We start from the raw sequence: 24,460 nt of genomic DNA, 5'->3' as shown, positions 1-24,460 counted from the left end.
TATAAAAAAAAATTAAAAATATTGATATGAATATTTTTAGTCGTAAACATCATAACAAAATTAAAGGTGTCTCAATTTAAGATGAATCATTTTACATTTAAAAGCAGATGGAAGTCTGAGCATCCCAGGACTAATGACGAATTTTTTTCTGGATAAATTGTTATTTTATTTATTGTTTCGGCATTAACTTTGTGGTAAGACATGTTACAATGATTAAAGAAAATAAATAAATTGTTAAATATAAATTGATCATTTCGTATCGTTCACAATTCTGACTATTATTAAACATCCATACTGCTTTTTAAAAAATTGTTTATATACAATGGCCTTGGAAACCTTTCACATGTTACTTGGATTTTAATAAATTTGGAAACATGGCTGATTATGGAGCTATCAGTTAAGAAATTTCATGTGAAAGGGATTCAGTACCATTGCTTATATATGTACAAGTCCAAAAAATTTTTGCAATATTGATTTGAATAATCGTGAAAATGATAAACGTCATAAGAGTGTAAAAAAGTGATCATTTAAGCCACCCACTGCTAGGTCATAAGCCAAGGGACACTCAAACTTCCATATTTTTTCAAATATATATTTACTTATTTAAATATTCTTTCTTTTTTCATCTCAAGTTAAGATCCTTGTAAAAGAATTAATTTAAAATATCTTAATACCAAATTAGGAGGTATTATATTTTTCACATCGAGCTTCGGCTTGATTTCTGTTTGTATAAAATATCTTGGGAGGATACCAAAAGTTGTAATAAAGTTAGACTTTAGCCGAATGTTAAGCCGGTCACGTCGAAGGAGATATTTACAGGACTTTATTTTGTGTCTGATATCTCCGAGCGGCGATACTTCTAAACAAACAAACTCAATTAGAAACGAATCTCACAAACTGGTCCACTTCAAGGGGAATATTTACAAGGTATAATATTGGATTTATTAAGCCAAATGTGATTTTAATTAAAATTTGCGTCAGCTGGGGGGTACTCGAAACAAATTTATACAAAAAGATCCTTAACAATACTCGTATAATTATTCAGACTAACGAACTTAGCATCACGCTTCTTCCACACAAGGATAGAAAGAGAGCAAAGAACACTTCACCATTATTTTTATCTTCAAAGAGTTTATTTAGATGGTATACTATTGAATTTATTAAGTCAAAGTAGTCGACTCCGGGCAGACAAAAAGATGGATCGACATCTAGCAATCGATATCGCAGGAGGCTAATCGCTCTTAAAAACAGGCCACAAGGCCTACACCAAGAAGAGAAAAAAAGAAGCCAAATATGATTTTATTATGTATAAAAAAAATTGACATCTCATCAAAGATGAAGAATATGAGATGTCAAAAGAAAAATAATATGAAAAAAACTTCTGTAATTGAAGATAATCCAGATTTTGTGAACAAGTACTTGGACACACTCAAAATGTTGTAAATGTGATTTTGATTAAAATTTGCGTCAGCTGGGGGGTACTCGAAACAAATTTATACAAAAGTATCCTTAACAATACAGAACAGTATAAATTTTATTTATTGTTTCGGCATTAACTTTGTGGTAAGACATGTTACAATAATTAAAGAAAACACTTCGTTTTTTACCACTTGAGTTTTATTATAGACTACATGTTTCAGAAGTTAAACTTCCATCATTCAGGTCTGTATAATAACTACAATTCAATAATAATAATAATAATAATAATAATTCAGGTCTGTATAATAATTCAGTCTGTTATTATATAGACCTGAATGATGGAAGTTTAACTTCTGAAACATGTAGTCTATAATAAAACTCAAGTGGTAAAAAACGAAGTGTTTTCTTTAATTATTGAATAGTATAAATATTCAGACTGACTAACTAAGCATCACGCTACTTCCCCGCAATGGTAGACAGAAAGCGTAGAACGCTACACCGTTATTTTTTATCAGCTTAACAGAGAATAACACCACGAATGCCAATATGTTGTTCTACAACAACGCCCTGAATATTACCTAAATAGAGCAAAAAATTGAGGTTGATTTTACAAATCTCTACTTACTTAGTAACTAACTAACCATAACGCCGCTTCACTGTAGGAGTAGGCAAAGAGAAAAGAACGCCACACATATATATAGAACTTCCAAGAATTTGAGTAGTGCTGTTGTCAATAATGGGTAGAATTGGTGAATGTTACACGTGTGTAAAGTGATCACTTAAACCAGCCTATGAGGTCAGCCCCGTAAATTCCCAGACTTCCATATTCTTCTTCATCTTTGATGAGATTTAAAAAAAATAATATGAAAATAACTCCTGTAATTGGAGATAATCCAGATTTTGTGAACACGTATTTAAACACACTCAAAATGCTGTAAATAAATCTTCACCTCTTTCGTATTCATACATCTCCTCATACATACTCGCTGATTATTATAACCCTTATGTATGGAAGTCAACCGTACAGTTATCAAAACAAGGGTGAAATAATAATAATAAATTTGGACAACTTATATAGCGCCATTTTCGTAAAATAATACCTCAAGGGCGCTTCACTGTGAAAGCAGACTGCATGCAATCAAAATGGAATGCCTCGGTCGAATGTGCGTAAAAGCGATGTATGATAGAAGCGCAAATGTTGAAATTAGGAAATAATGCAAGGCAAAAGCATTATCGATAAAATTAACAAATTTGTGATGAAATGGTTTAAACTTAAGAGGAAAGAACGGTAAAACAAATTTATGAGGCGAATATATGTAGTAGGAAACAGGAGCAGAGGAAGACCAAGGAAAACTTGACATGATCAAGTATTTCAAATACTTGATAATGATTAAGACTATATGTTTGATGTTAATTACCTAAGTTTGTTTAGATTTAAAATTTTGCTTAGATTGTTTATTGAAGAGACAGATTTAAGCTCCTTTTTCTTGTAGACGCATCACTTATGTAGTACATGCTTGCTAACTTTTTACTTTTTACTTTTTCATCTTTTTTATGTTTTTAAGTTTTTATTTATTTATTTATTTATTTTTGTGATTTCTGATAGTCAAAATATTTTTTATTTTTTGTACTTTATATTAACACTAATATTCTATTTCTTCTTCTTATAATATGTATTGTATTCTTGCCAGTGTCCTTTACTATGACCTAAATTATATTGTTTACCCACATACAGGCCATGCCTTTGTGGGATCTTTTTTGTATTTATATTTTATTCATATTTTTTTGTATTTTAATTTATGTCATGTTTGTATAATCAAAAAAAATTAAAATAAAGAAAATAAAATACTTTAGAGGTCGGGTCTCAAAAAAAGGACGAAAGTAGACAGCATGCAGTCAAAATGTGATCCCTCAGCCGGATGTGCGCTAAAAAAATGTACGATATATGTTCGATTGATAAAATGAGGAAAGAATTAACGGCTGAGATTTAAGCGTTATCCATAAAATGAAGAAAGGTTTGTTAAAATGTGGGACGAATGATTGAGGAAAGAACGGTAAAATAAATATAGGAGGCGAATGTAATAGAGGTGAAATAGAAGCAGAAAAACAACTTTTTGCTAGAAATACATATTTTTTATATATACTGCTCCATTGCATAGACTTTTTAAAAATATCTGCGAAGAAAAAAATGTTTAAAACCATTTCACTGTGTTCCAAAAAATGATACAAACGTTTGGAGGGGAAAAGGTAGTAATATGTAGCGAAGGGGGTGAAATCTTCCCTCACAGTATGGCTTACAACTCCATACATACCCTTTACATTCGTATCAGCAATTTAGGATTCGTACGTGGTGTCCATATTATACTCGACGTAGGTAAAATAGACTAACACAGCGGTTGGTCTTCATTTTCAGTATGAAATATCTGTGAAGGTTCACGTTTTCTAACTCATTTTCTAATTTTGTATTATTTCCGAAATGTTGTGGTTATTTTATAAGGATAATTTAGTTTAGATTAAGTTATGCTACATTAGATAAGATGAAGTGAGGTATGTTTATGTTTAATTATATTTTTATAATTTATATTTGAAGCACTATTTTTGTGATTTTCCATTTTATAATTAAAATGTAACTTTGTTTTAAAATCACTATAAAGTGATTTTAAAACAAAGTTTATAAAAGTGATAGTAAAAAAGTTACATTTTAATTGTAATTATATTTTTGTTATAATCAAACTTATTGATATGATAAGAAAAACTTTGAATACTCCTGAAATTTTATTGGTCAATTTTTCATCTAGTTTCATAAATATATCATTCGTTGCTAAAGAGTAAATGGTTAAAACTAATATTCATGAAAATAAAGGGTATTTCAGTTTGTTTTTCATTTTTGATACTTAAAAATAAAACACCGGAATTCATTTACAGAAATTACTGTTATATTAAAGAGCAAGTTTAATTTTTTAAATAAAAAATAACTATTTGTAAGAGCGCACCATCTACTTCTTCACACTCAGTTACCTTGATACAAATAAAATTTATCACTCGCTGGAGTATCGCTAATGGAATAGCGTTTATTTCGTCTGTGATTTTTTGCTTTAAAACATCCAAATTGGGTGGCAATGGGTTGTAAACTTTACTTTGAAGTAGCCCCATAGGAAAAAAATCAGCAGGCGTTAAATTTGGACTCCGCGGTGGCCAGTAGATGTCTCCGCAGCGACTTATTACTCTTTAAGGGAACAATTTGTATATGGCACCTAGGGAGTCATTTGTAACACGAAAAGTGGCTCCATCTTGTTGGAAAAATGTTTTGTGGTTGTAGCCGATCAGATTTTGCATTTCTGTAGCCATAAAAGTATTGATTATATGGCAATAGTAACGGTCAAACAAAAAACCAAAAAAATAATCAGTTTTGTATTTAAAAGTATTGTTAACTTTGTGGTATGGTAATATAACACTCTCAGGAGAGTGTTAATAATAATATGAGATATATACATGTTTATCTAAGAATAAAAAAATCGCACACACAAATAATTATAACAAAACTATATTATTATACAGCCAACAAACATTAACAATAAATAATAAGTTTAAGTCCATCTCCAAGCATAAGAGCTTAGTCTCTTTATTGGAGAGAACAGCGTTATTAATTTTAAGATTGTAAAAGTAGAAATGTCTAGAAAATTAATTAAAATTATTGAAAAAAAATCACCATATTAAACAAATTAATAAGTAAAATAAAAAAAAGTATGAAAAACCCGTACGAAATAATAAGAGCATTCTTTTATTTAAGAGCATTTTTGCTCACTAGGGAAGTTTACGGGTTTAAAATACATTAGATTATTTTAAATACGGATACAATAGTTAGTTAAGATACATTTTGAGTGTGTCCAAATACTTGTTCACAAAATCTGGATTATTTCCAATTAAAGGAGTTATTTTCATTGGTTAGTTAGGAGGTTTACGATACAATATACTACAGAGCCGGACAATACAATTATAATGTCCTTAATCCTCAAATCCTTATTACGTATTCCGGTGGCGTTCTGGTCATAAATTTAACCGTCCAAATTATGATCGGTACTATAATCCACCAAATCTCAATGTAACAGACTGGACAGTAATCTCATCTCGAACATGATGACATTCTGGACCCTTAAAGATGTTTGTTTCATTATTTTTATGACCCACGTAACCTGAAATAGAGGGTTTTAGAACATTTTGATGAGAAATTACACAAGCCTTTGTGAGGTACTTATTTTCACCCATTTCAGAACACCTAGAGTCGACTCAAAAGTGAAGTTATTGTGGAGATGGCTTTCCATCACGAAATTCTCTTGACATTGGACCTACATTTTTTTGGCAACACCATCTTATTCCAGAAAAAAAAATTAAGTAATAATTAACCATAATCTCAATATATCGACTGTTTTTAGCTATAAGATGTAAGTGAGATTTTATAAATAAAACACTTTTTACCACTTACACTAGTGGTAAAAAGTGTTTTATTTATAATTTAATAATGTCTGCAAAGTGAATGCCGGAACAATCAATAACATAATATTATAAGTGAAGTATTGGTAGTGCATTGATTTTAACTAGCTCTTGCCAACCATGAATTGCTGCTGCTCAGTTTAATGGAAAAGAAAGAAAATAGACAGCACACATTTCTTATATGTCAAAATCTACAATCCTTTTGAAAATATTGAAAATCTATGTTGCACTAACGATATCAAAATCATTGAAAATAAAAAATGACAGCAGCTATCAAAAAGCAAACTACTCGCTTTGAGCAATATTTAGCATTGCGTGTGTTGATGTTACATTAAACAGATGGCGCTGTCATTGCAATGAATAATTGTTTTACATTAAAAATATTTGCAGACTTCTTTTTAAATTGTAGCAAAAAAAAATACATAAAATAATAGACGCTCGATATATAAAAAAACAAAAACCACTCATTCAATAATTTTTTTTTTAAACTTTACCATTTATAACATTTTCTATTTTAAATACTTTGTCTGATACTATTTCATATATTATACTTTATATTATATTATTTATTTAATGTTCGTCAATAAATAGCAATAATAAGTAAAAATTAAGTAGATAAAAAGTGTTTTATTTTATTTAACTTACAATTCCCTTTGAAGTTGTGCTAGTTTACAACTGTCCGAATGTAGAAATAAAACTTTAATATTCGAAACGGTTCTAGTAACAAGGTGTATTTATAAATTTTACTTTACGCAATCCAACATAAGCCATTGTTAAACATATTTTATTGATATATAAAAAATAATATAAAAAAGTTACATCAAATATAAATATGTAGCACATAAAATACTACGAAAATTACGACAAGCATAGAGTAGAAGTCTGCATTTAATGAAAAAAATAATAAAATGTTAATCACATTCTGCAATTAAGATCTACAATAATTTTTGTATTAATGTTCATAATAGTGTCTAAATATACTAGGTTTTAACAGTTTAAGTGTACATAAAACATTTAAGGCTTGTCATCAAAAGTTAAGTCTTCTTTTACTGTATCATAAATATATTTCTTTTGATTAATCCGGAAAATGTAATTAAATATTCAAATTAGTTTTTTATCTTCCTTTTCTCGTTTTTCTGTGAAGTAGGATATCCGACGCAGTGAGCGTAGTAGCGTAACAATCTTTTTTGTTTTAATTCGTTTAGCTTTTATTCTTTACATTGACAGTTTCATACAGAATTTAATAATAATTCCAACCTCAAAAAAGAAGAATTTCAGTGGATAAAAGGAATAATGTCTCAGTTATTTTTTAAGTTTTTTTTTTGTAAAATAGAAATAAGGTAAAAAAAATACATACAAATTAGCAAATATGACTTTGAACTTCCCTGAACTGTTAAAAAAACAAAAAGATGTTCATTTTCAGATTATTTGTCTATGATTATACACAGCTTTAAACATATTTTTTAAACTTTATAAAATTAAATAAGAACTTTGATTTAAACCACTTTTGTTTTTGGCACGTTTTTCCAACCGGTTTTGACAAGAACCTTGCCATTTTCAGGAATGGACTAAAGTACTTGTCCATCCCTTAAGATGAAAAGGTTCTTGTTGAAACAGGTTGGAAAAAAGTACCAAAAATAAAAGTGGTTGAAAAAAATCTTATAGATTTTTTTTATAAAATTTTATAAAATGTATCACAAAGTATTTGCAAAAAAACATTCAAGAAAAATTATGTTGTAAATCGAATGTCCCTCAAATCAGTTCTGAAACATATGCTGTTCTATTTGTTTAATTACTTATTTTTCATCATACACGTAATAATAAATTTCAATAATTTGCCCTCATTAAATTTTCTCGTACCGTTGGCACATTTTGTAATATTTTTTTTATAAAACTTTATGAATAAAAGTTGTTTATAACATGCAATGAAATTAGACAATGCCGAATATGTAATCTATTTCAGATCTACCAGCTCTCCATTTTCCATTTATGAATATCTCTTTTATACATAATATCTGTTTTAATGACTTTATGGATAGTAGCAGTAAGTTATAAAACTTCATTGCATAATAATCAAAATTCTATTGACCAAAACAGGTATGTGTTTATGTTTTATTTGGTATGTTCATGTATTTTGAATCTTGCAAAACTATGTACGTTTCCACAAAACGTGTTAATTCTACGTTAAATACTGATCGACAAATGTATTTAGTTTTTACTGTCGGTTGTGAAAAACGGGCATGTAACTCACTCCTATCAAGAACGTCACAAAAAAATCGTCAATTTTCAGTTGTGCATGTTTTCGAAATGCCCAGAAAATGTACTATATCCCAGCAAAAGAGGCATATTTTAAACTTAATATTTACCCGCTACAGGGCAGAAAGTGTTGTTTTGCATTTTGAAGAAAAGGTATTGTTTAATTTTTTTTTATATGCTAAATATTTTTCAAATGGAGAAAAAATCTTGAGGTTTTACCTAAAAAGATCTGTTGCACAGTAAAAAGTTCAATAAGTGGCTTGATATTTATTTTGAATACATCGTATTATATTTTTAAACTTTAAAAACGTTCTCCTGAAAAATCAAGTTTTTTGCTTTGTGAGCGATGTAACATGTGAGGTTTTGTTGCGAGGTCTCCAATTTTTGTATATGTACATATACAAGTGCAATAAATTTTGTTTATGTGATATCCAATATTGAATGATAAGGGGATGTAACGAATAACTTTTACTTCCCCACTAGAACCGTAAATTCCTGCCCTGACATATAAACTATGTAGAACATTACGGCAAAGTGGCTACAAGAGAGATAGTGACAACTAGATATATGGTGATAGATACAAATAAGAGCATGGCCTTCAATAAAAAGGTACAAACTAAATTGGTCGATTTCTTTGCTAAATGTTTTGTGAACTATAAACCTTCAAGAAATAATGATAACTAGTAAAAAAATATTTTGCTACGAGATAAAAATTTGAGTGGACGATATTTCAAAACTGGTATAAATATTTATATTACCAGTCTGATGATGTCGGTAACGACGAAACCCGGTCGCTGGTCAAATAAAAAAGTGGAAAAGCTAAAAATATTGGTTTTAATCTAATAATAAAAAAATAAAATAATTAAAATAAAAAAAAAAATAAAAAAAAATGGTATAAATATCATCAAAGACTGTTGTTGAACTTATTAAATATGATAATGTCAACAATTTTCTAACCAATTTTGAGTAAGAATATTAATAAGTTGAACTTATTAAATATGATTATTTCAACAACCTCTGACTTAATTTGAACAAGAATAATAATAAGTTGAAAAATATGATTGTTAATATGATTGAATGAAAATAAATTGAAAGAAAAATATGCTTGTTAATTGTTAATAGGGTAATAATCTTAAAATAAAGCATTGCAATAATAAACAATAAAATATTCATTTATTATTAGAAGAAAAAGTTTTAAAAAAATTTTAACTTAATATTAATTATTAAGAAAAGGTAAAGGCAGTCTTTGTTAATAAACAATCAATTAATAAGTTGAAAAATATATGAATATGTTGAACTCATTAAATATGATTGTCAACAATCCTCATATTCTCATCATCATCATCATGTCAACAACTTATTTTGAATAAGAATATGAATAAGTTGAACTTTTTGAAAATGTTTATATCAACAATCAGCAGTCTTAATTTGAATTAGAATGAGAATAAGTTGAACTTATTGAATATGATTATGACAACAATCCTCTGACTTAATTTGAATAAGAATATGAATAGGTTGAACTTTATTAATATGATTACTAACAATCCTATAACTAATGTTGAATAAGATTATGAATAAGTTGAACATAATACATATGATTGTTAATAATCATCTAACTAATGTTAAATAAAAATATGAATATTCTGAACCTATTAAATATGATTGTCAACAATCCTCTTACTAATATTATTTCTTTATACTATTTGTTCATCGCAATCACCTAGTTATAATATATATATATATATATATATATATATATATATATATATATATATATATATATATATATATATTATATATATATATATACGTTCATAAATGTGAGGAGTTACAAACAAAATCGGGTGATTATAAGACTTTTAAAATAGGAGTTCCTGAATCCATGTATAGTACCACACTAAACGGAGATATTTGGCCACAGTACTCTTTTGTACGACGATTTTTTTATAGCGAAAAAAAAACTAATATTTCATCATGAACAATTCCATTAGAATATGTTCCTACAACTGTAAATCAGTACATCGCATAGCACCGGGTATACACGAAATTTGCAACAATGTTGACATTCTTCTCCTATAAGAAACCTGGTTGATGAAGGACGACTTAAACTTCCTGAATAGTATCCACGAGGAGTTTCTGGCCACTGGAACATCAGCAATGAACTCTTCCGAGGAAATAATTCAGGGAAGACCACACGGAGGCGTAGCCATACTGGTAAGGAAGCAAATTGCTAATGTAACTATTATCGAATGTGGTGACGATCGGATGGCGGCAATAACCATACAACATAGCCACGGAGTCACTCTATTGGTAAATGTTTATATGCCAGTATGTTGCAACGAAAACCTGCCTGTCTTTGTGGACATCTTGAGCCGAGTTACAGCTATCGTAGATGAAACTCAAGTGAATGAGTTAATTTGTATGGGAGATTTCAATGCGCCCATACACAGTAGATTCATGGAGGAATTAGATGCCTTTTCTCAGGAAAACGAGTATAGTATCTATGACGTGAAAAAACTCGACATCAGCTCCTTTACGTTCTTCAGTGATGCGCATAATACTACCTCTTGGTTGGACCATTGTATAATATCCAGTACGCTCGAACAGCGGATCACAAATATCCATATTGACGACAACCAACAGATGTCCGACCATTTTCCACTACACATACAAGTGGAGATGAAGTGTAAATATACATCTAAAAGTAATACTCAAATAAATGAGGAAAAAATTAATTGGAACAAATACAGTCAAATACAACTGAAGAAATACCACGATAAGACAGAGTCGCTCTTTAAGAAAATAATAATTCCTTACGAAGCTTTAACATGTGAACAGTGTATAAACCCACATCATAAATTCATTATTAAAGAATTTTACGAAAGTACGATAAAAGCTATGCGAAATGCCGCACAACTTGCATTTAAAGTGAATGCAGGGGGGCCCAAAAGCGGAAAACAAAATTCAGGAAACATTCCAGGATGGAATGAGCAAGTAAAACAAAGCCATATTAATGCACGAAATGCCTTCAAAGCGTGGCTCATAGAGGGAAAACCGTCTACAGGACCAGTTGCCCAGAGGAGAGCGGAAACGCGAAGTATTTTCAAAACAAATCTACGCACGGTGGTGAAGAATAAAAAACAGATACAAGCCGATATATTGGCAAAGAATATGCTTACTGCTGATTTCAAAATGTTCTGGAAACAAACAAATAAAATGAGATCGTCCAAAGCTACAAGACCCACAGAAATTGATAACATAACGGGTGACGGAAAAATCAGCGAACTATGGAAAGCCCACTTCAGTTCAATGTATGAGAAAACAGGAAGTGCGGAAAATTGTAATATTTACAATAAAAATGCTAACAATATGCATCCACTGAGTCCCTGCATTATACAAGTGAAGGAAATCCAGACTGCCATTAGGTCACTGAAATGTAATAAAGCCGCCGGAGGAGACGAAATTTGTGCTGAGTACCTTAGATATGCTAGCGCGAGAATACACGTACTGTGGGCGCTAGCTTTCACAGCAATGTTCCGGCACTCGTTCATACCTGAGTCTCTGTGTACGTCAATAATTATACCTATTGCAAAAAATCCTATGGGAAATTTAACAGAAAAAGAAAATTACAGGCCAATAGCGATTTCCACCATGGCGGCAAAAACCATAGAAAACATAATGATGGAGAAAGCTGTTGAAAACCTAAAAACGACCGACAACCAATTTGGTTTTAAAAAAGGATCGGGAACGGACACAGCTGTCTTCGCTGTTAAAAATACTATAAATATATATGTGCGCCGAAATACGCCAGTATATGCCTGTTTTATGGATCTCAGGAAAGCATATGATACAGTAGTACATCACATTTTGGAAGAAAAAATACAAAAATCAATTGAATGTCCTACGACGAAATGCATGTTAAAAAACTGGAACGAAAATCTCATTTATAGAGTAAAATGGGGGACCGAAACCTCAACTCCGTTTAAAGCTCAGCGAGGACTCAAACAAGGTGGAATCACATCTCCTAGCCTATTTAACCTTTACGTGGATGCATTACATGATAGGTTAAACCAAGTAAATGCGGGATGCTCCATAGGAGGAGGGAGAGTGAATGCCATCTCATACGCCGATGATATGGTCCTGATGGCACCATCGATAGCTGGCCTACGTAAACTTATTGCCATTTGTGAATGTTATGCCACAGAAAACGGCCTAGAGTACAACGCCAAAAAATGTGAGCTTGTGGTATTTAAACCCAAAAATTACTCATTAAAGGTACCGCCCATAACTATAAATGGACAAGAAGTTAAGCGGGTAAGTAGCTTCAAGTATTTGGGACATATCCTACAGGAGAACTGTGCGGATGATGAGGACATCAAGCGCCAGTATCGTGCTCATTGCGTGCGGTCCAATATGCTGACACGCCGCTTTGCCCACTGCTCCGCGCAGGTAAAAAATAGACTGTTCCAAGTGTTGTGTACGCAGCAATACGGCAGCGAACTATGGTGTAAGGTTACACAACGAAGCTTAAAGAGCATGAAAATATGCTACAATAACGGCTACAGAGCTTTAATGAAGTTACCCCGACACTGCAGCGCGAGTGGTATGTTTGCCACAGCACGCCTACCACATTGGGATGGCCTGTTAAGGCACCGAGTGGCAGGCTTCCGGGAGAGGCTGATGAAGAGCTCCAACCTCATCATAAAGCGGCTTGTGGAGCACAGATGGGGGCTGGACATGTGGCGGCACTGGAGCGCAGTGCTGCGTTTGCCAGCGAGCTAATTTTCGTCTACATCTCTCCAAATTTATTATTATTTTAATTTTTATTTTATTTTATTTTTATTTTTTTATTATTTCTTTCAATTTCTTATTTCCTTCTTATTTCTAATTTCATTGTTTAAATAAAATGTTGTAAAACATATATGGCTGACTAAGTATTGCACCCACCACTTAGTCAAGCTGGAATAAAGAGTTATAAAAAAAAAAAAAAAAAAAATATATATATATATATATATATATATATATATATATATATATATATATATATATATATATATATATATATATATATATATATATATATATATATATATATATATATATATATTTTTTTTTTTAAAACAAACGAAATACCGCATACTACATTCACAAGTTCTTTATTAAATTAAGCGCTACCGAATTATTGGGAAAAGTAAAACAAATGCTAGATTTGGAGTTACCTGACTCTCTTTCTAAAATATCACTAATGCATTCTCCCATTTCTATTGCAATGCAATCAAAGAATTTATTAAATTTACTTATAATTATATTGAAAAATACTAAAGCATTTAACATGTTGTTTTGATTAAAACAGTAAAAATGATAATTGAAGAGATTTTTAGAAGAGTCAATTTTTTTATTGGATACAGTAATTCAGAATAAAAAATAAGAAGAAATATCAAGCAACATTGAAACATTAATCTGCTGGTTTATCCAATATATACTAGTCATCAACATTAAAGGACCCATACTACAATAAATTACTCGTATTTTTTATTTGGCATGGAATAACACTTAAATATAACAATGAAATATAATACGTATCTTAAAAAACTTCTTTTGAGTTCATGAATTAACTACTTTTATTCTACTATCACTGTCATTTACAAATTTATTAATTTCTTAATATAAGATTTAAATCATTAGACGTAAGTTAATTTTTTCAAATTTTGACCGAAAAGAAAAACAGAATTGTCCAATTGACATTAAAAAATAGTTTTTAGTAATACACTGCGTACCCAGATTTCGCTTTCCAATTTGATGTCCTAGCACAATATTAAGCAATATGTTTATTTTAGTGTATGTACGTCGTTGAAAGCTAACAATAAAATACATTAATTTGTAAAGAGAGCTTATCACTTAACGAAGCTCAAAATAGTGCAATATAAAATAATTGACTAAATTGCTAAAAGTTTAATGATCGAATACAAGTTTCAGCAGCGATCTTTTCAGGAATTATACTTTTGAGTGAAGACATTCCAAAGGTTATACGGTGGTGTATATTTACTTTGCTGTATACAGGTATTAATTTTTGTGATAATTACAAATATTAGTTTAATATATTAAATGGTAGTTCACATTCCCATAGTTTATATTTCACAGACACAAAAAAATTATTTTCATTTTTAATTTTAGTTTAACTTGGTAAATATCACTTTATCTTAAAATCTATGGTGACACGTGTTTCAATGCGTTTCCTTACATTTTTATTATGCATATTTAACTATAATACAAAATGTTACACATTTAGAAATTAAAAAATGTGTTGAATGAATCAATTAAATTAATGAAATTACGTTTAGTTTTATTGAGTCATTAGTGCTTAGTTCACCTCCGTGGTGTTGTGGATAGCATATTTGGCTGCCATGCTAGAGAATTCGGGTTTGATTCCAAGAGGGGTTAAAGTAAATATATGTTATTTCACTGCAATACCTCTGTTATACTACCCAGGATTTATAACTAAATTATAAAGCTGATCACACTTCCTTTAAATGTTTAATGACGAAAATAATTCTGCTTCTGTAAAGAGTAGTACTCTATGCGTCATTGGGTATAAATTATGTTGAGAAGAAAAATAAGTTTTGTTTTAAACATACTTTTGCGTTAGTTTTTTTTTATTTACATTAAAATATTTCAAGCCTAAGCAGGTCATTATTAAGAATAAAATGAACTCAGAAACTCTGACTTATAGTACGCGACACTGACCACGGGACTGCAACTACGACATGACTGCAAGAAAATATATCAAAGTACTTTTCGTATGCATGATATTCAAAATACTCCAATACCTCTGAATACCATACAGCTCTTATCTCCGGTATTTAGTATAAATAAGTCTTCTGCTTTTAACCAAAACGTTACCTCTAAATAAATTGGCTTCATTAAATCACTTTTAATACGCCAATACTCATTTAGAGTCTGACTTCTGACCTAACTGAGGTCGAGGATTATATTGCCTGACCTTATAATGTAGGACCGTATAAATTGTATAGAACAATATTGCAAATGGAAGTAAATGGAGATGAAAATCAGAAGAAATCGTGTTGAAAAAATGAAAACAATTCACCGTTCATCAGATTTTTTTTCTAAAAACTAAATAATGGAAACGAATTGTTAGAAAGCATTTAAATAAGTATTTACATAAAAAATATAATCGGACATCTTTGTAGTTAATAAATGGTGTATAGGGCACTGCATAAAATTGACGAAATGTTTATTCAATCGTTAATTATATGAAGGCAAGATGATAAGCCCTGCGCTTCGGGTACCAGTCCAGGGTGTTAAAAAATTAATAAAAAATAAGAAATACATAAAATAAATACATTTATTTTGATCCCCCTGGGAGTTGAACTCGGGTCTCCAGTATAGTAGCCAGAGTTTGATAGATCTGAAATAGATCACATCATTCGGTCATGTCTTATTTGATTGCATTTCATAAATTATTTATTTTTCATAGAATTTTATTGCCAAGTATTGTAAAATGTGCTTTTAGTACGGTAAATTGTAATTTGTTATTAAAAAAACAAATAAAGCAATTCTTGATGATTTTTTTGCTGGAACGTTGTACACATTTTATAAACTTTATAAAATAAAACGAAAACTTTGTTTTCAACCACTTTTATTTTTGGTACTTTTTCCAACCGGTTTCGACAAGCACTTTATCATCTTCATCATGATCGATATGTAGGTAGGTACAAAACCCAACTAAGAATATTTAATACTTTTATGTTTAGTACATATCCATCACTGAAGATGACAAAACGCTTGTCGAAACCGGTTGGGAAAATGTACCAAAAATAAAAGTGGTTGAAAACAAATTTTGAGTTTATTTATTTTACGTGGTTTATGGTTCGGATGTAAAAATTATCTAGCATTCCCAATATTTTAGTATGTTCCGATATCACCAAAATGGCACCGAATCAAAAAATTGCTTTCAATATAAAGATAATGTTGTATTTACTTTTTTAATAATCCTAAGTGTAGGATTTTTATGGAGTGTGTGGAAGTTTTTTTTTTATGTGAAAGTATTCTAATATTTTTAATGTTTTTTTTTATATTTTAAATAAACCCTGATGATGACAATGTATTGTTGAAACCAGTAGGTTGAATTATATGAATAAAAAATGTGGTGAAAACAAAGTCTATTAATTTTATAAAGATATTATAAAATGTATCACAAAGTATCTGCGGAAAACGTTCAAGAAATAAAGGTAATTATTCTTTTACATTGTTTTTTAAACCTTTGTAAAATAAAACTAATTTTTTTAAACCTTATGTCAAAAAAATGGTTTATATTATAAAAGTTCAATAAAATAATGTAAATAAAACAATTTTGAATGGAATTTTTGATTCAGTGCCGTTTCGCCGATATCGGACAGTCGAATTTATCGGTTGCATTCGTAGAATCCGGCACGGGGGAGATTAGCGACCGAGTCGAGTTAGGGGGCAGTGTAAAAGGGGGCGGTAATAATAAATCCGACTACACTTCGGCAAGATGCTGGAAAACGTTGGGCCAAAAGTGGGCCGCGGCCTTGAGATACGTCGGGGGGGCGCCACGGGCGGGGGCGACATATAGGGGGCAGATGTGGGTCACCGTGATAGTACTACCAGATAAAATAGATAGCTACCGAAGATTATAAAATATCGTGATTACGTAACGAAATGCAGGCAAAAGAAGGGCAGCGGAACAATAGAGACAACCTTTGTTATTTACTGTCTCAGTTTTTTTTACTGCATGGTTTAGACATGATTGAATTATAAATAAAGCACTTTTTTTGCTTACTTTTTAAGTATTATATTTTTAACGAGTATTTTATTTTTATACAAGTATTGAATTATATTTTTATTTTAAATATTTTTACCCAAGTGGTGAAATACAAGTGTTTTATTTATAATTTTAGAAACTATCTACATACATTACCTGATATATTATTTATAAATTTTCAGTGTGTCCAAATACTTATTCCCAAATCTTGGTTTATAATATTTATTGATTCGGCATTAACGTTGTGGAATGACATGTTGATTTTTTTTTCAATTGAACACTTGAATATACCACTTTATAGAGTTTTATTTATATATACGACTAGTATACATAAATTTCGAAAACTAACTGATGATTTCATCTTCTGGTACAAATTATAACATTTAAGTTTTAATTTGTACCAGAAGATGAAAACATCTGCAAGTTTTCGAAACTAGTCGTATATATAAATAAAACTCATTAAAGTGGTATATTCAAGTGTTTAATAAAAAAAATCTTGGTTTCTCCAGTTTATTTTACATTTTTTGTAAAATAGCCCATCTTTTGTTTTAGAAAGCAGTTTTTACATTTTTTTATGTCATTTTTTTTAGTGTCCGGCATTTCAGTTAGCGTGATAATTGGCTTGGATTTGCTTGTGTTTTTGTCCACCTTTCATCTGATCGGTGCTCTTGATTGGTGAGTGAGCACATTTCTATCACGCTTAGCTTATCACTTTTATTTTTCAAAACCGGACCGGTAGTGTACAAGCGGCTAAAGAGTATTTGATTATTGTTAAATGTTAGTGGAATAAAATGTAAAACAAGTCAGTAAGAAATTATTACATTTTATTATTCCCTTTTTTTAACGCTCTTCTGAGAAGGAACTTGTGGCATCAGGGAGAACTTCATAGCCTGTGCAATCCCATCCCTACAAAGGCATACAAACATTAAGTTAATTTAAAAAAATGTTTTATGCATTTTGTATTATTTTACTTATAACCCTTACCCGCACCTTATGGTGCATTGGGCACTGCATCGAATTGACGCAGTGTTATCTTGATCATTACTTACATGAAGGCAAGGTGATCACTCTTGCGCTCAGGAACCAGTCCAGGGTAATATTAAATAAATATTACAGTGTAAAATCACTAATTAATTATTTTCACCCCCCTGGGAATCGAACCCGGGACCTCCAGCACGGTAGCTAAACACGCTGACCATTACACCACGGAGGCGGAGAGTATTATTTTATGTATTATTTTAGATATAATATAATATTATGTAACCGCTTAAAGCAAAGTGCACGTTTCGCTTCATGTTCAATTGTCTCCAGACACCTGGAAATGGGTAGAAATTACGGGGTGGCTTTAGAATACACTGGACAGGACACGGCCACAGCACATGAACAGAACATAAACATTAATGTATATACTGCCAACTTTGAACTGTCTAACTATAACTGTAGTTCACAAACTATCCGAGAATAAAACTTTTATGTGGATATCTATTTTTATCATGAAATATCTATTTTGTTTAAATATTACAGATCTGCAAGATAAACCTCAAATTTGTGTCCTATACATGTAATATTCTGCGCGTTGTTGAAGAACAAGACAAAATATTGACGTTCATACATGCGTTATTCTCTTTTAGCTGATAAAGTAGTCAAAAAAATTGTAATTATATAATAATTTGCTTTCAATTTAACTCTTAAATGTACGTTTTCTTCATTTTAACAGATCGGCTGTCCAAATTTAAAACACAGTAAGGGACATTTTTAATAGTAGTTTTTTTTTTGCATTTATGGACTAAGTAGACTCTACAACATTTTGAGTGTGTCCAAATACTTGTTTCAAAATCTGGATTATCTCCAATTAGAGGAGTTATTTTCATATTCTTTTTTGACATCTCATCACTTAAACCAGCCTATGACGGTCGTAAGCCCCGTAAATGCCCAGACTTCCATATTCTTCTTCATCTTTAATGAGATGTCAAAAAATAATATAAGTAGACTCTACTTAGTCCAAAAATGCAAAAAAAACCTACTACAAAAAAATGTCCCTTACTGTGTTTTAAATTTGGACAGCCAAGATGCTTAAAAAAGACAAGTTTTAGACCGAAAACTGAAAAATATACCTGCAAGCATTACGTTATTTATTTTCTAAAACAGTGGTCTCTAAACTCAATAAGGATGTGAGCTACTTTCAAAAATCGAACTTGTCTGGTGAGCTATGTCTACAAATTCCCTTTTTATAGTTTTTGTCATCGGCCCTTATCGTGCCATACATAATATTTTTATATTAGTTTAAATAAATTACAACATCAGTTTAACCTTAAATAATCTTTTAAGCATCTTGTTGAAGTTAAGAACACTTTTATTTATTTTCGAAGTTCAATAAAAAAATAAACTTTAAAATTTAGCAAATTTAATATCCTACGCGAGCCACCGAAAAAGCCTCGGCGAGCTACCGATAGCTCACGAGCTACCGTGTGGTGAACACTGTTCTATAATAATACTTTTAATAGGCGTTTTTATTTTAATTGAAAATATTCAAAACTTGTGATTATCATTTTGTAGTTTTGATAAATATTCCCACAATCTATGGTCAAATCCGACACGTGATCCAATGATCAAACGATACGTGATACCGTGTGTTATTTATGTTCATTGCTGAAATTTTATTTAAATCGCTCTAACTACTGCGCGCCACAACTGTGTGGAAGAAAACAATAATGAACTCCATTCTTCCGATCATTCACGCCATTATTCGCGCAGTAAATCTGCGAACATGCTACTGATTGCCATCGTTTGTCGCAAATTCCGTATTATTATCACGTTCAATATTTCTATGAATACGACTGAGGTCTTACAAATTTTCCTTTGGAGCATGCGTAATTTTTAGATACTTGGGGTGAAGGGAGGTTAATATATCGGCATCTTTATATCTGAATATGTTGTAAAAGTTTTCAAAACGTCATAATTTATACCCTAAATTAGAGTTATTTGGCAGAGCTGAAAAGATAAACATGAAAATTTTCCCCTTTAAATTTATCGTCACTTATTTCAATATAAACCCTCGTTACTTGCTACAGATGCCGCGAAAATAAAAATCACGAGGCACCCATAAATTTATTTATGGCAGTTTATTTTTTCCAGAGTCATAATAATGAAATCATATTGTTAAAATGTCTTTAAATGTAAATTATACTCGTAAAATATAAAGCGTTTTTAATTTTTTTTAAATAAGCGTCTAGTTTGATTCTAAAAATTGATTTTTAACACTTATGAAACAGTATTAATAAATTTGTGTAAACAGGTATTTGTTTTCATTTATGGAGGTATATGTATTGCGTTCAAAAAATTGATTTGTAGAAATATTTTGCGTATTTATACAATTAAATGTTTTGACTTAACAGCCACCTTAACTATTATTTTGAGATGGTTTGGATATGTGGAGAAAATGAGTGAGGAAATAACGGTGAAATAAATAAATATATACACATATATATATATATATATATATATATATATATATATATATATATATATATATATATATATATATATATATATATATATATATATATATATATATATATATATATATATATATATATATATATATATATATATATATATATATATATATATATATATATATATATATATATATATATATATATATATTTATGTATACAAAAGGAAATTAGGTTTTTTGGCGTTTCTCAGTCAAGAATCTCTAGTAAATACCAAAAAAGCTTTCTTGATATAAGCATAGATGGCCTACTCCTGCGGAGAAGCAGCTTGATGGCTTGTTATACAGTTTAAACAAAACATTTTTTTCTTTCAGTATTAGGATTCAGAGGACTTGAACATTTATTTACTCGTAGATCATCCATTGCATTAAATCTCGGTTCAATGTCTAAGATAAAATAAATTAAGGTAAAGTAAGGAAAAAGGTTGGAACACAGGTCAATTGATAAAACAAATTTTCACGAATAATCGAGAAAATTAAAGTAAACTACACATTTTTAAAACAAAACAGTGAGTTAAACCTATTTCATAAAAATCAGTATTCTGGGGAGATGTTTTTTTTAAGAAAATTGGTTTCAAAATTCGATTTATAAAACATAATAGAATAAGATGGTAGGGTCAGAAGAGCGGGTGAACTTTCCACCCGATACAGCCGCCAGCCACCCCTATACACCACGCATGCTAAAGCGGGTATTTCTAAAATACACAACACCAGAACGTACCAATATTATTTTACTCGAAATTTGGAAAAAAAACACTAAAAGATAAGTAGCATAATTGACCATTATGATGAACTGTTGTTTTTAACAACTTTTGAAATACAATTATTTACGTTCATTCGTTAAACATCCACTTATGCGTACTGCGTTAACTTATAATATTTTGTATTGATATCTCTCAGTATAGATGAAGGGTAAAATACTGTATTTTTTTTTAATCAAATAATTTTTTTTATAAAATACTACAATTTCATGCTATTTTTGTGATCCTTAGCGGCTCATTATAAAAAAAATATTAAATTTTGGTAGAGTGGGTCTGGGGATTTACAGGGCTAACGACCTATCATAGTTTGGTTTAAACGATCAATAGAAAAACGTGTAAAATTAACCATTGTATCCATGATTAATAACCACATTTATCAAATTTTGGATGATATGTGTATGATTCGATGGAAAACATTTAGCGCATGCTACGCCATTTTTCTTCTTTCTTTGGCATCATCTATGGTGAAATTTACAAAAAAAATGTAAATTTATGCAAGAGACCTACATGGTTTGTATGTATTAAAGATTCTTCTCGAATCATTTTACATACTGCGAGACGACCAAATATATAAAGTTGAGATAACAATATAAATAACTCCTAGGTGAAGACAAACCCAGACTTGTGCACAAAAATTCATACACATTGTAGATATGTAACTGGTTAAAACATAGGTTTGATTATAAAAAAATGTTTTTAATTGAAGCATCAATACTAATAACTTCCAAACTTTAAGTTGTGATGTTATCAATCATTAGTAGAATATTAAATATTATACGTGTATGAAGTGATCTCCTATAACCAGCCCATGACACATTGTAAGCCTTGTTAATGCCCAGACTTCCATATTCCTCTTATCTATGTTAAGTTATCAATATTGCAGAAAAAAACTAAACGATTTCTAAATTGTGAATATACGCGAACGCAACGCATCGCTGTTTTCAGCTTTCAGTTTTCTGAAACGTGCGCTGTATGTTTTACAAATACGCCTAGCACTCTCGATACGTCCCAACCACGTGGGGATCTTCGGAGCAAAGATGTGACAAATACGCAATGCGGTTAATCCGATCACTCGAATATAAACCTAACAACCTCATCCTGAAAACGTTTTATTCCCCGCAAAATGTTTAGCAACGCTGAAATTCAGGAGCGTAATGATGCTGATCTGCTGAAATTCAAGCAGATATAATATAAAATGATATTTGAATTGTCTTATCTATAGATTGACTGGATTTTCAGATCCTTCATATTTTCATTTATCACCCGCGACAGATTGTAACGAACGAATAAGAAAATTATATATTATTTTATTCGTAATTGAATTAAATATAATTCAAAAAAATTTATTCGTATTTTTTTCTGTAAATCAGCAGTTTATATCATATTTTTACAATATTTATTTGCTATTAGTGTAATCAATATTTTTTGTATTTCACAAATTTAAAACTTTCATTTTGATCTCAATATAATTTTATCTTTCAATTCTTCCTTCTTGAGCTTTTATACTGGTCATACAATGAATAAAGTCGTTAAATTAATGTATTTTTTATTTTATTTATGTACACACACGCACACACACACACGCACACACACACACATACATATGTATATATATATATATATATATATATATATATATATATATATATATATATATATATATATATATATATATATATATATATATATATATATATATATATATATATATATATATATATATATATATATATATATATATATATATATATATATATATATATATATATATATATATATATATATATATATATATATATATATATATATATATATATATATATATATATATATATATATATATATATATATATATATATATATATATATATATATATATATATATATATATATATATATATATATATATATATATATATATATATATATATATATATATATATATATATATATATATATATATATATATATATATATATGTATACATATATATATATATGCACATATATATGTATATACATATATTTATATTTAAGTGCAATTTTCATCATGTTAACGGTATTACTTACATACTCAAAATCTAATAGCATATCCACAACACATGGATATTTAACAATTTCTGTAAATACCTATTATTTGTAACTATTTAAAGCCTTTTTTGTACCCTAAAAGACACAACCTTCATTTTAAAAGCTGGTTTACTGATGAATTAAATGAAATGTAAGATATAATATAAACAACATAAATTAAAATAAAAGTAATCAACCTTTTTCTTCAAGTATCAAGATAAAAAAAACGCACTTCATCAAAAGACGCTACTGCAAAAAGTGAAGATAAATGAATACATTCGTAAAAGCTTTTTAACGAGAGGTGTTTATTTAATGTAAATGACGGATGAGCTTCCAAGCCAGCCATTACGGAGGCAGTATACCCCAGCCACTGGGTGTACCTGACCTTCCCAGCTCGTCCAGCACCCCATTACATAACCTTTGAATCCTTTGGGAATTAACAAATGGGAAGGGTATTACCCAGACGATGACTCTGAAGCATTAGCTTTTAAGAACTTACAAACAATAAATAACTTGCAAATATTTTGAAAGCATCCGAATCTTTGCGCACAAATTATGGGTTCGTCTGTACTTATTATTATATTGATATCTCAACAAAGATGAAGAAGAAGTGGAGACCAACCTCAAATTTGTGAATAAAGATGTGAACATCATAATCTATCGAAAACTTTTTTTTACCAGCTAATCTCGTATACACTGAATACCAGTGCTATTTACACTTAAAAAAATAAAAGTTTCTGAAGACATTTTTTTGTTCTACTGAATTTGTTTTCAATTCAATCAAGTTTATTTCTTATATTTTTCTTCTTCTTCTAACCCCTATCCGTACTTAATGGTGCATAGGGCACTACATCATATTGACACATTATTATCTTGATCGTTACTTAGGTACTTGAATGGTGATCACTCCTGCGCATCAGAGATCAGTCCATGGTGATATTAAATAAATATTCGAGTGTCAAATCACTAAGATTTATTTTCACCCCTTTTTCCCTGGGAATCGAACCAGGGACCTCCAGCACGGTAGCTAAACATACTTACCATAAGACCATGAAGGCAGACATATTTATACTGGATTTTAAAAATTATTTAAATTCAGTCCCTTATTTTTTAAACAATCACCTTTGTGAAACATTATCGTAGCGTT

The 24,460-nt window shown here is 29.9% G+C and overlaps 1 protein-coding gene across 1 annotated transcript in view; it reads right to left on the bottom strand.

Annotated features, from left to right (window-relative positions):
* LOC148303568 (acetylcholine receptor subunit alpha-like) overlaps positions 1-24,460 on the bottom strand; it is a 207,421-nt gene that overhangs the window by 66,579 nt on the left and 116,382 nt on the right. The gene's annotated exons all lie outside the window — the stretch shown is intronic.

This window comes from Brachycentrus maculatus, unplaced genomic scaffold (genome assembly GCF_059751285.1).
Source record: "Brachycentrus maculatus isolate JH-2025_06_01 unplaced genomic scaffold, ASM5975128v1 h1tg000362l, whole genome shotgun sequence".
NCBI classification, from domain to species: Eukaryota; Metazoa; Arthropoda; class Insecta; order Trichoptera; family Brachycentridae; genus Brachycentrus; species Brachycentrus maculatus.
The sequence above is the reverse complement of the archived record's forward strand: the minus strand, read 5'-3'. Positions and strand labels throughout refer to the sequence as shown.